This window comes from Helianthus annuus, chromosome 3 (genome assembly GCF_002127325.2).
Source record: "Helianthus annuus cultivar XRQ/B chromosome 3, HanXRQr2.0-SUNRISE, whole genome shotgun sequence".
Taxonomy (NCBI): domain Eukaryota; kingdom Viridiplantae; phylum Streptophyta; class Magnoliopsida; order Asterales; family Asteraceae; genus Helianthus; species Helianthus annuus.
The window spans coordinates 141410918-141427795 of NC_035435.2; positions in this window are offsets into that span (position 1 = coordinate 141410918).

The window sequence follows — 16878 nt, forward strand, 5'->3', positions numbered from 1 at the left end:
TATCCACCATGTTTTGACCATGTCACGTCTGTCTCGTATTCGGTGTCAGGCTACGTTCCGTGTCTTACCATACACTGTAGTACACTCTATGGTTCTCATACGCCTATCACTATAATCCCGTGTGCACCCGCGATTATTTTGATCGTCGCATGATCTGCATAGCTTGTACTAGTTGTGTATGAATCAGGGGATACATAAAAAGAATAAGAATGTGTACGTATAAGAATATAGTATGTAAGCAATTCCATGCTTAAGTATGTATGGGACCCACGCAAGCAAATCTCTTGGATTACCCTCGCGTATAGGTACGAATGTATGAATCATGAGTATGGATGAAAGTATGAGCATAAACATAAACGTGTAAGTAGTATGTGTATAAGTACAAGCATAAACGTATGAACATAAGTGTAGGTATGAATAATAAATATTGCATATATAGTGTACGTTGAGACATTGCGGTAAAAAAAAGGTTAAGTATGTAGATACGAACGATATAAATGATGTTATCGCGAGATATCGACTAAAATGTGTATGATGATGTGCATGTATAGTTGTTTAAACAAAACGTTGAGTTTGTCAAATCAAAATTAGATTGAGCTTGGTTTGAAAGGTAGAATATAGTTTGTATATGTAAAGGAACATAAAGTACTCGTTGGTTATGCATAACGTATTTTGTAACAAATAGAAATGCTAATTTTGTTTAAAAGGGTTTACGTTATCCGAAAAAATGGTCGGTCCCTATGAAGTCTTCTTGCCCACGTGTTTTGTAAATTGGTGTAGGAAAAAGGTTTTCATTAAAAAGTAAGTTCGTTTCATCAAATAAGAAATTATGAATTTAGGAGGTTCTTGTGAAAACTAGGATTCTTAGAAGAGAAATTTAGCAAAAGCACTTAGTGATTAAAAAAATTAACAAATGATTTGTTGATGTTGAAAAGGGTATTTGGTAAAACAATCATATAACTTCTATAAGATCTTATAAGTATTTGAGAAAGGTTGGTTGGATTTTGATTAAAAGTAGAAGGTGAGCATGTTTTAGTGATTAAGTCGAATATGAAGTTCATGGGCAAGAGTTTCATTGAGCCGATTAAATTGATAGGTAGCATTTCGTAAGGTTTTGAAGTTCGAGCAATAAAACGTTTTAAGACATGATTATGAATCTCGCGTATATGAGTTGAGTGAAACTAAATTGTAGAATAAGAAGTACGTTTGACAAAACAATGCATTTTGAAATCGGTATGAGTGGGTATTTTGAATAATGATAAACAATTTGGGTATAAGATATGATCGAGTTTGCATAATAAGATATTTTGAAGAGACGTTTTGGTAACGATCACCTAGGTAAGGGATCACCCCTAACTCGTTGGTGATGTCCCTTTTTTTTTAAGAAAAGGGGAGTGGAGTTAATCGTCAAGGTAAGGAAATCACTCCAATCTTAATGATATGTCTCCACTCGTCGTTACAAGGAATATGAATTTAAATTATATGAAATCATGCATATATATAAATGTGTGGAAAAGGTTCAATATGTTGTGTGCATGAAAAGAGAATATCGAAAGTATACTCGAGTTTGAAAGATTGCATCGTATAAAATAAATAATAGAAACACATGTTTGATCAAAATTTGGATGGTTCCAAAACGGAACTTTGACTAACCAAAGTGGTCGAAAAGTCTTTTGAATTTGAGGAGCATGCTTTGGCCTAATAGGTAAAATACTCTCGCCGACAAGTCGGTTAACGGTATTTACCCTTCCGGTTACTACATGTCCCAAATCAATCGAAATTTCGAGACTTGGCGGGATTAAAAAAAAATATCAAGGAGTGGAACTAGTCACCAAGGTGCGGGTTTCACCCCTAACTTGACGATTTCGTATCCTAAGTGTGCTTGGTACTCGTCGGGTCAAAATTTAGTTTCGACATGTTGACAAGGGTCCACTAGAATTTGAAATTTGAGATTTACCATTAAGATGTGGATTTCACTCCTAGCTTAATGGCGATATCTCGTGTAAAAAGAAGAATAGATAGATTGAGAGTCGTTCACCAAATTGTGGGTTTCACGCCTATTTTGGTGAATTCGTCTCATTTGTATAATGCGAGTGTTTACGGATTTAGAATAGTCGAGTAAAATGCATGAGGGAAAGAGTATGTTAAAGGAATAAACAAATAATTAAACGCACAATGAAGCATATTAAGAATAGCACATAATGAATGGGACAATAAAACATGTATTAGCACATAATAAAGCAAATATAGCATGCCAAGTGTTAACACATAAGCGACATATATGCTTAAAAGATAAAAAGGAATAAATAAGAACAAATAAGGTAGCATGCAAGTAGTTTCAAGCAAAACATAAGAATAAAGCTCTAAAACTATAGACTAGGTTAAAGCATTCCTACTTTTCCTAATTCCCTATAGTTATGGCTCTGATACCAATCTGTCACGCCCCAACCAATGGCGGAAACATCGGGATGAGACGAAGTGTGAAGATTGCTAGAGACATCATAACGCTATTTGTGACAATATTTAAATAATCCCAATTTCATTTCATAACTTCAAATAGTCAACATTACATAAACTCAAATGACAACAAGTTCCAAAAGTAATACATAACATCATAAGCAAAATTGATACAACATATTAAACCTAAACGTCTATATGTGTATCTAGGCATTAACGCTACTTCTTTTCATAGCATCGTCATCATCAACCTGTAACATGTTTAAAAATACAATTCAATGCAAAAGCAAAGGCGAGTATACAAGTTTGATACATACATAGCAAGAGATAAGTTTTAAACAATTCCTCATAGCAAGCATGTGATTCAAGATGAACATTTAAATATGGTATGTGTCTAACATATCAAACCAAGGAAACGCAATATGCTCATGACATAACCGAAGATAAAGAGGCGGGTGGTTAATCCTATAGCGCTACATATGTGATGTTAGATCAAAATATGTAGTATTATATAATAAATTGTGTCGGGTTTTAGCGTATTAAATATGTTAATTCATATGTTTTATATATTTATCGTGTTGTAGTGTTTTTGTAATTAACAGGTATTAAAACAAGTAAACGAGTGATAACTAGTTAAAAGCGGGTTCGACAGGTTGATAAACGAGACACACATTGTTTGTGAGCCGTTACGAGTCAAAAGGTTACGGTTACGGCATAATTATAAAGGCAACACGTTGGTTGTTTGTGAGGGAATTAAACAAGGTTTTCTTAAAACCCAAAAAGTGAGCCGCACACATCATCCATCATCATCAATATTCACGTACTATGTGGGATTGAATTATCACAAGTGGCACGTGTACATGTGGGACAAAATTGGGAGTTGTAGTGCATTATTATTATGAATATATACCTCATAAAATATCATCAATCACGTGAAGGGGTTCTGAAGAAAAGTCACTCATCATCATTATGCATATTGGGCCAACATATATGAATTGAAGAGGCAAGCCACGTGAACAATAAGAATCATCGATGGGCTCGGACTTGTTTTTGACGGCAGAAAAGACACACGTATACATGGATTGGGCCGAGATATTCATAAGAGGGAATTAATTTTGATAACAAAAGAGATAACAGCCGTCAACATATCGAACGGAGGGACAGTTTTCATCATCATTCCACATTTTTATTCAAGCCAATCAATGAAGTCGGATCAATTCGGGATGACAACTGATGCAGTGAAGACAACCATGAGCGGCTAAACTTCCCGTGACTTCTGCCCGGATGAACGTTTACACGGTTTGATATAATTTTCTGTTTTTCTGATTCTTGTAAACTGGTACAGCTTGACCACTTGTGTTGGATTCTTGGTAAACGTTTCTTGTGTTTGAATTACTTGTCGTTTATTAAGCGTATAGTAAATCGGTGGGTAATTGATACAAACAAACGGGTTATTAGGTTGCATAGTGAATCTTAAAAACTATCCCTATTAACTAATCAAATTCATTAATTCCGAGGCCATGTCTATCTGGTGTTTTGAATCAGAAAACGGATTTTTATATTAAAACGGGTATTCGGGATTCCGGGTGGAGGTTACTTTTTCTCATCTTGATAACACTTTTCGTGACAAATTGTGTTTTCTTTACAATTAAACAAACAAACCCCCAATTTAGATAGTTTAGTTTTAATTAATTTCTTTTACGCTAACCACAAATTCCCCGTGGATACGATACCCTACTTACGCTATCTACGTAGTTTAATTAGGTTTTTGATTGACCCTGACGACAGTCATCAAAATGGCGCCGTTGCCGGGGAATTCGTGCGCTTAGTGTTAGTTTAGTAATAGTTGTTTCTTTTATTGTTTTTGAAAAATCATAAAAACCCAAAAATATTTCTTTTTGTTTATTTTTGTCTTGTTCGGTATTACGCTTCGTTTTCTTGTTTCCTTGTGTGCAGGTGATCTTTTTGCATGCATACTCGGTTTTCAGGAAGATCTTCTCCGCTCTTGTTTGATCCTGAAATTGAAAAGACCGCACGCCAAAATCTGCTTCTTCGTTCAGCCTTGAAAGGAAAAGCAGTTCAAACCACCATGAATCCATCAGAAAACCAATCCACCCCACAACAGCAACCACCCCAACCAACATCGACTACGGAATTGCCACCAATGCCACCACCTCCATTTACATCTGAACCACAACAACAAACCACACCCAGTGCACCATCATCAAGCACAACCACCCAACCAACCTCTGCTCCAACTGGAGAATTTCATGTTATTGGTGGACCACTTTACTCTCTAGAAAGCCGATTCCACCACAGCCCGATCCGTTGCGGGCCGTGAATCAACCGAATTTAGTACCACACCCGAACCGGTCGGGTGCTATGTTTGAGCAAGTGGACAATAGGGCGAGAACAGAGACATGGGATGATGGTTACGGAGATGAGGAGTGGGGGATAAATGAGGGTTATATGGGTTATCCAGGTGGGTATCAAATTCAGGCATTTAATCGCAATCAACTGATGTATCAGCAACAGAGGCAACCACGGGGAGTAGAGGCTTATCAGACCCCGCCACAGGTTCATAGAGCACCAGCTGCACCTCGTCAAAGACAAAGAGATCCTCGATTTCCGGATCCGACTATTCGAGGGGTTGAGAGTCACTTCAGACCACACATTGCTGAGCATGCATCACCGATAGTGATGCCAGTAGCACCGGGTAATGTGGAACGTTCGTTTGAAGCAAAACCACATATTCTGAACATGCTACCTACCTTTCACGGGAAGGGTAGTGAGGAGCCATATGCACACATAGCAGATTTTGAGGCAGTTTGTGGTATAATTGCTGGACACGGGTTCACGCCAGATCAGGTTAAGTTAGTATTATTTCAGTTTTCATTAAAGGATGCTGCAAGGGATTGGTTTACATCGTTGCCATATGCTAGTATTTATACATGGCAAGAGTTGCAGCAACAATTTTTGGATGAGTACTATACCCCGCAAAGAACCAAAACGGGGAGAGCAGCAATTAGAGAGTTCCAACAATTACCGGGTGAGCTTCTTTACGAGTCTTGGAAGCGGTTCAATCAATTGATCCGTAATTGTCCTCACCATGGTATTCAAAGATGGGAATTAATTACTGCATTCCATGATGGGATTTCAAATGAAGATAGACGAGATATTAAAGCGATCACCGGGGGTACCTTTTTGAGAAATCATGTGCATGTTGATTGGGATTATTTGGATATCGTAGCAGCTGATTCGAAAAGGCAAGCCCAATCGGATAGAGGAAAGAAGTATCCGGTCTCTACATCAGCTAGTACGGGAACGTCTACTGCTAGGGTTGCTCAGTTGGAAAGAGAGAAAGAGGCGTTGGAACGCCAGTTGGCGAAGTTTAAGGGTATTGGAGGAAGAGATGCGTTAAATGCGGCTCAGTCATATCCGGTTTGTGATTCATGTGGTGATTTAGGCCACGTTTGGGAAGAATGCCCGGTACAGTTTGGTACAGCTCATGAGGAAGTTAACCAAGTCTATGGTGATCAAAAGAATTATGATATGAATTCCAACACATATCATCCAGGTTTGCGTAATCATCCCAATTTTAGGTACAGTAATACTTCTAATCAGTTGAATCCGACTTTTCAGGTACCAAATCAAGGGAGCCAACAATATCAAAACCGGCAGCCGAATTATAATCAAAATTACAACCAAGGAGGCTATAACCCGGGAAATCAAAGGACCTACCAACAAAACCAAGATCAAAGCAAATCCAACAATCAAAGCGAAGTTTCCAATAGCGAGGTGATGGAGTTACTTAAGCAAATCAGAAAAGATCAAGAATTGCAAGCAAAGGCATATCAAGCATTAGAAAAACAAGTTGCTCAGTTGGCAGTCGATGTGAAGGAGGTGAGAAGAGATCCAGGGAAATTACCGAGTGACACCACGAAGAATCCGCAACATCACGCACGAGTTAATTCGGTAAGTACCATTCCTGTTTGTGAAATGGTTAATACAGATCTTACTTCTTCTTCCCAAGTAGTTGCAGGTATAAGTGATGGAAGTGAAGAAAGTGAATTAGGAGCGCCGCACATACCTATTAAGGTAGGGAAGCTGAAAATCCACAAGGCATTGTTGGATTATGGGGCGAGCATGAACATTCTACCTGGAAGCTTGTTTGATCAGTACGAGTTTGGTTCGTTGCATGAGTTTGATAGGAAGGTAATACTGGCGGACGATACTTCGAAACAACCGCGTGGGGTTGTTAAGGATGTGAAGATCCAGTTGGGTGAATTTTACTATTCGGTAGATTTCTTGGTGTTGGATTATGCACCCACGAGAACGAACGAGCAACAAAAGGTAATTCTTGGACGTCCGTTCTTGAACACTGCCAATGCTCAAATCAACTGCAGAGAAGGATTGATTACGATGAGTTATGAAAACCGTAAGTTGATTTTTAATGTTTATTCAAAATCCATTACTTACGAAATTATTAATTTATATGAAGCAATTGCTACTGATGAGAAAGGTGTTGAGTGTGATAAGTTTGAAAATAAGATAAACAAAGAATCGGTGAACAAGGTGAAAGTGAAGAAGAAAGGAAAAATAGGTGAACCACCTGATGGTGGTAATGTATGGAGCGATGAGGCCAAGCTTGAGCCTAACTGTTATGAAGATGCAAACTTTCCAGACTATGCGAAGCTAGGTAATTTGGAGAAGTCTGGAGGTAAGCATATCTTTGAACCACCATGAAGATTGCAGGGATGATCTGGCTGAAGATCTAAAACTTAGCGCTCTTAGGAGGCAGCCTAAGGTTTGTCGCTTATTTTATTTTTCGTATTAGTGTAGTTTATTTTTATTATTTTTTTATGTCAAAACCGTGCAATCGTTCAAGTGTGGGGAAGTCTGAGGAGGTTTGGTTAAGCTTTAGTGCAGTTGAGGGCAACACACATTCGTTTGGGGGGTAGGGCAAAGTGCGTATATGTTTACATAAAAAATCAGTCGGAAAAATGATTTTTGAGCATTTTTGGACAATTTTTCGGTATATTTTCGGAGTATCGCAGGAAAAAGAGATGATTGGAGAAGGAAATTCATGCAGAAAAGGAGTCCCAGATATGTCTTTATTATACAATTTATCATAGAAAATTGTTTGGGAGGTTATGAAGATGAAAACACGGAAAAAATGAAATTTTTTCTAAGGCATTAAAGCCAAAAATTGCTTGAAGCTGCTGGAAAATTGGGTCACACGCGTGACGCGAGGGAGCACCCCTTTCTTCTGCGTGGCGCGGCCTGGAACCCCAAGTAAAAACCCTTTTCATTCCATTAAAGTCAGCCATTTAAAAAAAAAAAAGAACCTTTTTCTCCTGTCTCTTTCACCTTCGCAGGTGAACCTTTGTCCTCACAACCGCCGACCGACCTCCGATTACTCATCGGAGAACATCATTGACTGCTGGAGATCACTCACCTTCTTCGATTAGCTCCTGCCGACCACCCCTCTCTCCGATTCACCGTCTCCCACAATACCAACCACCACTTAACAACCGCCGACCACCTTTTCCGATCACCACCAACATCGTCGACGGCTGTCGACCACCTCCGATTACCTCCGTCCGACCAACACCCATAGCCGATTAAACAGCGATTATTTATTATCTTCTTCTAATTTCGAGTTTAATTCGCGATCCAGGTATGAAAGTTTGAACTTTTACTTATTTATTGAAGATGATTATGTTTTGTTCTTGAAATTTGAAATATTATCAGCGGGATGCAGTAGTGGGGTGAAATTGAATGTGAAAGGGTGGTGTTTGAATGAGAAAATAGGCCAGGGACTTCAAATTAGGCTGAGTGTAGTTCAGAAAAATTATAAGAGTTGCTGGGGTTTGATTTGATTTTGTTACAAAAGGGTAGTGAATGTAAATTGTGAAAGAATTGAGTTTGGCTTGGGAGACGTGTGAAAACAGGGATATAGTTTGATTATAGGTTGCAATTGTGATCAAAGGATAGTTAAAAGTTGTTTGTTTGAATGGATAGTGCTTGAATAATGATACTGTGAACATATTTGGAGATATTTGGGTTCCGATTGAACCAGTAGTTCCGTCTAGTTGAAGTTGAGTCAAACATAGGTCGCAAGGTCGTGTACGAATTAATGAAGCAAAGGTTAGGTAGTGACTACGTTGTGATTAGCTATTATGCGAGAAATTAAGATGGGTAAGGGCCTATGTGCGGCTGGTCGAAGCGTGTGCGCTAGTTTGAGAAGCTAAAGGATATCAAAAGGGTTGAAGATGAAGCTGGCGTTACATTTGGTGAATGTTTGTGAGGTGTTAAGATGTGCAGGGTGATGATTAGTGTCGAGGGGAATTAAGTTGAGCGAAAAGTAGGCCGGTTGATAATCGGGGCATCGAGTCAAAATAAAAGTCAATTAGTGCGGTCCCGCGATACGCGGAAGGATTTGGAGAGTATGTCGCAACGTGCGACGGGGTGCGGGCCGAGAGAAAATCAATTTTTTTTAATGCCCGATCTTGTTTGATGTCATCCGAAGCTGATTTTTCTCTCGGTTTCTCTTTGTTACTAACCGTTTAACCAGTTTTGGGAGCTTGTGAGATTTATTTTGCAGGTGTTGATCGCTTTTGTCCATACTCAATCTCCATTTGGACGAAAGTGATTCGAACAATTTAAAGACAAGCATCCCATGTCAAATGCAACCGCGAACGAAATGCTATACGGTTGCGGTGGAACAAGGCTTAGAAGACTCAACCGCGTCAAATCAGGGGAGTCTGTTCCATTTATCTCTGTATTTTGATTTATATTTGTCGTTGAGTCAATAGTTTCTCGCTCCATTGAGGACAATGAAGGAAATAAGTGTGGGGAGGGGAAATTAGTGTCGTCAGTCGTGTCGTAAAAAAATAAAAAATAAATAAAATTGAAATATCAAAAATCCAAAAAATTGAAAAAATAGAAAATGTCCCGTTAAGGTTTTTGCACAAAATGGAAAATGATAGGTGTAATTGAATCAATGGCTTTTTAATTACTATATATATGAGATAACGAAACAGTCGGTCACACGTCTAACTTAGGATATGTGGGTAGGCCCAGCCGGTTGAAAGGTTCCTTAGATTTGATATAAAATAACTTAAAATAGGAGTCTTGTGGGTTCCCGCCTTAGGAGCTATGGTAAAACTGAAACTGTAGAGAGTATAAGGGGTACGTCATAAGTAAAAAACTTATAAGTTTTTCCGATTAAATTGGCACACCTGTTTCTTTTTGTGAAAACAAATCCGAAACAGTGTGGCGCCCGAAAAAATTCCATCCATCCATTTGAGCACATGTAAAAAAAACCGTGAAGTTTATGGCATTAACCATGGGGATAGTGACTCGTGTGGCGTATGTCCGCTGAACTCATCGTATACAAAAGCATGTAAGCTCACAATATCATCCATCTATCCATCATAAAGTTTAATCGGAATAACATAAGAGTTTTTTATATAAGGCGGTAGATTATAAATCTTTCAATCTCATAAGCTTGAAACAGGATTAGGTGGAGTCGTAGTCTTTTAAGTGTGGGATCCATAGATGACTATAAATTACTTGAACTTAATAGATCGAAAATAAGGGCTTCGAAACCGGCGGTTGGGTTTAAGTGGACCGTATATTCACAATCTTGGTTAACGTGTGATGTGATTTGTTTTAATAAAATAATGAATATATTGAAAGCCATTTGTTTTGATTGTGATTCCATTGCGAATAATTTTTTCAGGACGAAAAAAGATAAGTGTGGGGATGTGATGTTAGATCAAAATATGTAGTATTATATAATAAATTGTGTCGGGTTTTAGCGTATTAAATATGTTAATTCATATGTTTTATATATTTATCGTGTTGTAGTGTTTTTGTAATTAACAGGTATTAAAACAAGTAAACGAGTGATAACGAGTTAAAAGCGGGTTCGACAGGTTGATAAACGAGACACACATTGTTTGTGAGCCGTTACGAGTCAAAAGGTTACGGTTACGGCATAATTATAAAGGCAACACGTTGGTTGTTTGTGAGGGAATTAAACAAGGTTTTCTTAAAACCCAAAAAGTGAGCCGCACACATCATCCATCATCATCAATATTCACGTACTATGTGGGATTGAATTATCACAAGTGGCACGTGTACATGTGGGACAAAATTGGGAGTTGTAGTGCATTATTATTATGAATATATACCTCATAAAATATCATCAATCACGTGAAGGGGTTCTGAAGAAAAGTCACTCATCATCATTATGCATATTGGGCCAACATATATGAATTGAAGAGGCAAGCCACGTGAACAATAAGAATCATCGATGGGCTCGGACTTGTTTTTGACGGCAGAAAAGACACACGTATACATGGATTGGGCCGAGATATTCATAAGAGGGAATTAATTTTGATAACAAAAGAGATAACAGCCGTCAACATATCGAACGGAGGGACAGTTTTCATCATCATTCCACATTATTATTCAAGCCAATCAATGAAGTCGGATCAATTCGGGATGACAACTGATGCGGTGAAGACGACCATGAGCGGCTAAACTTCCCGTGACTTCTGCCCGGATGAACGTTTACACGGTTTGATATAATTTTCTGTTTTTCTGATTCTTGTAAACTGGTACAGCTTGACCACTTGTGTTGGATTCTTGGTAAACGTTTCTTGTGTTTGAATTACTTGTCGTTTATTAAGCGTATAGTAAATCGGTGGGTAATTGATACAAACAAACGGGTTATTAGGTTGCATAGTGAATCTTAAAAACTATCCCTATTAACTAATCAAATTCATTAATTCCGAGGCCATGTCTATCTGGTGTTTTGAATCAGAAAACGGATTTTTATATTAAAATGGGTATTCGGGATTCCGGGTGGAGGTTACTTCTTCTCATCTTGATAACACTTTTCGTGACAAATTGTGTTTTCTTTACAATTAAACAAACAAACCCCCAATTTAGATAGTTTAGTTTTAATTAATTTCTTTTACGCTAACCACAAATTCCCCGTGGATACGATACCCTACTTACGCTATCTACGTAGTTTAATTAGGTTTTTGATTGACCCTGACGACAGTCATCAATATGTCACGGTTTGGCTCGTACGAAGTTAATGATAAATTCAACACATAAGATTAATCCAAGTTTAAAGCATCAAGCCATCACGTATACAAGCATGTTATAGGAATGTTCATGTGTTTAAGCAAAATGTTCATGTGTAAGTTTGTTGATAGATAAACATGTTACACCCCAAAAGTGGTAAAAGCAAAAAGGGGAATACGAGTATACTCACAAAGTTTGCATATGCTTTCCAATTATCCAATTATTGACGAGTTGATGAGGTTAGAAGATTGAATGTGTAGGGTTAAAGTTCAAGTATGCTTAGAGTCGAGATTCGGTATTTAAAACAACATTAAAGTAAGATATGAGAATAGCATGTGAAAATAATCATCTTCGACACTTAACACTTGTATGACACTTGGTAACCACAAGGGTTATGATAATGTTTTCATGAGTTGAACACCCATAAGAATCACAACAAGGTTTAGGTCTTAGGTGATGTTCTACTACTTTAACATATAAACATAAGTTCAACATCAAAGGTTCGAATGAGTGTATATATATATCTAGGTTAAGTACTACATATTATTTAGTCCAATAATTCAAGTAGGAGGTAGAAGATTAGGATCTTCATTTAGGCACCTCGTGTTATCATAGATGTCATGTATGGGGTAGGAAGAACATGCTTCCATTTAGGAACCCCTTGAATGTTCACCACTTCACTTGATGTAAAAACAACCAAGGAGGGTCACGAACTAGGTTTAGCACAATAACATAAACAACCAAACTATAGAGAAATCACCAAATCATGTGAGGATTGTATGTAGGACAACCCAAGTTGTTCCATAATCACTCATTCATCAAGATCTAAGCTTGACATGATTTGTGGGTTAAATACCCTAACAAAACAGAAAGTATTTGAGGTTTTAACCTCTGATTTATAGTGTCTCAACCTTGTTTTTAAGCTTAACCAACCATAAGTGAGGTTGTAAGCATTAGGACATAGGTGTGAGATGTGTTAGACACAAGTTGGATGAGTTTAACAAAGTTTAGATAAAAACAGAAACGAACAGCCCACTTTGGAGCCTATTTGGGGACATTTCAGGGACTTATTTACTGTGAAAAACCCATGGAAACGTAGATAAGGTCAATACAAAGTAGTAGGAAAAAGAATCGAGTGAATCGGAAAAGAATTGAGTGAGTTATGCTCATTTTCGTGAAGGGGTGTCAATCTGCTCGAACCGTTGCTTTCAGCTACGGTTTGGAGGATGTTTTGAGAGTTTTTAGTGTTGCAAAAGTGGTAGGGAGGCTGGTTATAAGTGGTATTTATAGGGGGAAGGATTAGGGTTTCAATGGGTTGGGCTTTGGAAGTGTTTAGAAGGGGTTACACCTTGAAACTAGCCCACAAAACCCAACTATATGGGGCTGAATTTTGCTGAATTGAGGCTGCCATATTTCTTTATTTTTTTATTTTTTTAAAACATTATAATGAGTAATTTTGTTAATTAAGTTGTGTAATAATATGCAACAATGTTTCCCCTAACTTGTAACAAGGTGAAATATGAAATAAAACATGATTTAACTAGGTAAAAAGTGTAATGTACAAGTATGTAACATGTTTGTAAGTGACAAGTATATGTCACATATTAGATGATTAACCGTTGTATAAATAAGCATATTATTAGGGGTTTTTAGGTATCAAAAATTTAAGGACAAGCATGGACATGCATCGTGAATAAGTATCGTATAAGTATGAATTACAAATAAGGATTCGATGTACAATGAATTCGAACGTATGAACATGTATGAATATGTAGATGGTGAATTTAAAGAAATACGAATTTTATTTATGATCCAAGTCTCGGGTTTTACAACGAAAAGACGACTACAATAATACAAGATTTCCAAAAATAGCATTACAAGGCGAGCTTTCTAATTATGGAAAGTATGAAAAAGCAGGGCGTTACATTATTATTTGAGTTATATCTTTACTAACTGTTTTGCTTGAAAATGGTGGGATTTGATGTTCAATAGTGGTTTGTGTACATGTTTGCTTGATAGATCGAGATCACTAGGATATATGCTATCGGTTACAATTTCCGTGTATCGAGATGTGTGTTGTTTACTGTTGATGATTAGATTTAAATGTGGATACTATTGAATCTAGGAATATGCTCTCATGCTAGGGTTAAATCATATGCTAGAATGATCTAAAGTGAATCCATGATTATGTTATGATTAATAATCAATGAATGTCGTGATTTCTGAATGATTACTGTATGATTTCTGCATGATGATGACTGTATGATCTTCGTGTGATGATTGACGGCTGATTAGGGTTTCCAGTAAACTGTAACTAATTAATTGACGTAACTACTGGTTCACGAAACGGAAGTTACGGCGAAACAGGAGGGGGTTTTCGCCAAGGGTAATTGACGAAACAAGACTGTGTTTCGCCAAAGGATTGAACGACGAAACAAGATGTGTTTCGCCAAGGATGTGAACGACGAAATCAAAGTGTTTCGTCAAAGGGGCTCACGGCGAAACAAAGGGGTGTTTCGCCGATCTGGATAACCTGCACAGTAACTTAACTATTCTGTTAAACTTAACTGAGTTAACTAACTGCTGTTAAATACTATGCATGACTTGTACGATGTTGCTTAGTGATGTGTACTACTTGGTGAACATTGATTGTGCTTATACGTGAACTACATGAACATGAACTGATTATGTGTACGTGCGTACCTTAGGACGTGATTGATTAACTGTGAGCACATACTTAGCATACCGAGCAAACCAAGGTGAGTTCACACAGCCAAGGCATGGGGTTCCCAGGGTGGGAATGGGATTAGATGATTTACTTGTACTTACTTAGCTAATGGAATTTAATGATATGGTCCTCGGGTGAGGAAGGTTATTGATAAGATACCACTAGACTAGTGATACTAATAGAACTGATCTTCGCATACACGCCGCGGTTTGGCTGCGATAATATGACTAATCTTCGCACACATGCCTGGGATGGCTGCGAACCATACACTAAAACTTCGCACACATGCCGGGTGGCTGCGATACAAATATACCTAGTCTAGAATACTTGGAAAAATTTCCCCTAATCTTCGCACACATGTCTTGGAGACCGCGATGCAAACTAATACGATATATGAGTTAACGAACGAACATAAAGCTTATCCTACTATTACAATTACTGAACTATTAACTGTGAACTCGCTCAACTAGTTGTTGACTCTCTGCTGCATGCCTTGCAGGACCTTAGGTACTTATGGAGCTTGCACAGGAAGGAGCAGGTCGTTGTGGGACATGGATCGTGGATGCCATGTTATAAACTTAAACATTAGAAACTTATTACTTGCTTTGGTTTTATGCTATGCTTCCGCTACACTTTGAAACTATACTTACGTTTTGAACACCTATCGTATTGAATGATTGGTTTGCATTTACTATTACTTGTTATTAATTACATGTTCGATATGATTGGTGGCTTGATCCTGGTCATGTCACGCCTTCAAGCGGTGGAACTCCGCGTGTGGATTTTGGGGGTGTGACAGCAGCTGGTCGTCTTCCGAACCCTTTTACCTTTCAACCCTTTAAGCTATATTGTGCTTATAGCCAGTTTATTAAACTTGAGCTACCAAGTTATCAATTGTTATGATAAACGATGAACACCATAAAAGGGATCAAATAACACGCAAAAAATATAGTTCAACAATAATAAAAAAAACAAAAACAAGATTGAATTTTAGCTATTTTAGAAGTGACGGAAGAAGTTTAAAAAGTTATCCATATCTTTTCACATTAGCAATTGGGATTCTTAAAGCTCCAAATGAACTCTTTCTAGAACTTTCTTCTCGAGGGTTGCAACCGAAACATATACTGCAAGGATTGGTGGTTGTCTATCAAACGTTCGCACATGTAATTAAAAGAAGCAATGACTTTTGTTATTCATCTTGATTACATGCAACTAAATAAAAATATTCATTGTCCATTACCCCAGTTCAGTTGGTTGGTTGGCCGGTTGTCTCTATTTGAGGCGCCGGTCCGTCCCTGACTGATGCTGGGTATTGGACATCTCGGTGAGGGCTTGGCCCAGGGTTTTACCTGGGTTCGAGTCCGAAGGGGGGCGCGGTTTTACCTATTCCACGGGGTTTCTGTGCATCTGGGGTATGCTACGCTTTCTAGTGGTGGTCGAGTAGTCGGCCTTTGGACATAGCTCCAAAAAGGTGAGTTTACACGTGGAAACCAGATAGCCGTTCAAAAAAAATAATAAATAAATAAAAATATTCAACTTGAATACATGCAATAAAAAGAGATTAAAGTTCAAGATTGGAACTAGGGGTGTTCATGAGCCGATCCGATCCGATCGAGGGTTTGTTCATGCTCGAATTGAATTACAACCGATCCGATCTGATCGAATTTGCAAAACCGGGCACAAAAGTGATGCTCATGCTCTGATTGAATTTGAATCGAGCGGATCGTTTTCGCTCGGTTTTGCTTGGTTTTTCTCAAATCCTAACTAAAATCGAGCGGATCGTTTTCGCTCGATTGAATTATAAGGCTGCATTCAACAACAAAAACAAATCTTAACTTAATTAAAACATATCCAACACCTTATTAACAAAAGCAATACATAACTAAAATCATGATTCTAAAAATGTTCTTAACATATCAAAAAGCACAAAATAAAGTGCGAAATACAAATTGTCATTTAGCTCAAAAGCCATAAACTTCTTCTTTAAGCTTGATCATCTCCATCCACAAAATTCAATTTCAAATCAACATATAACCTATAAACAAGCATTAAACAAAACCATCAACTTCTACACATTACATAACAATTTTTAGGGTTAGATTTTGATATTAACTATTAAGTTGGGCTAGTATATATTTTGGGCTTTTAATCTTTAAAATCTATAATATATATATTATTAATAAAAATAGTTCGAGCGAAACCTAGCGATCGACGAGCGAACGGACCTTTGCTTATGCTTGGATTGAATTTGAATCGAACCGATCCGAGCGGCTCATTTACAAACTGAGCGAGAATCGAACAAGCATTTTTCAGGCATTTTTCGAGCGATCGATCGTCGAGCAGTTTTAACAACCTAATCTTAACAAGCACAATGCTTATCTCCAATGCAATTTCCAACTTTAGTTATTTTTTTTCTTTTTTGAAAGTTGGGTGATCCATCAATATTTAGTCGTTATTCACTGACACATCTCCAGACGACGACAATTAAAAGTTATTTTTTTTTTCTTTTTAGCATTTTGTGAAATGCGTCGGTAATCACCGTAGACAATTCAGTATTATTGGTTTGACTAAACGACCACCATAGTCCC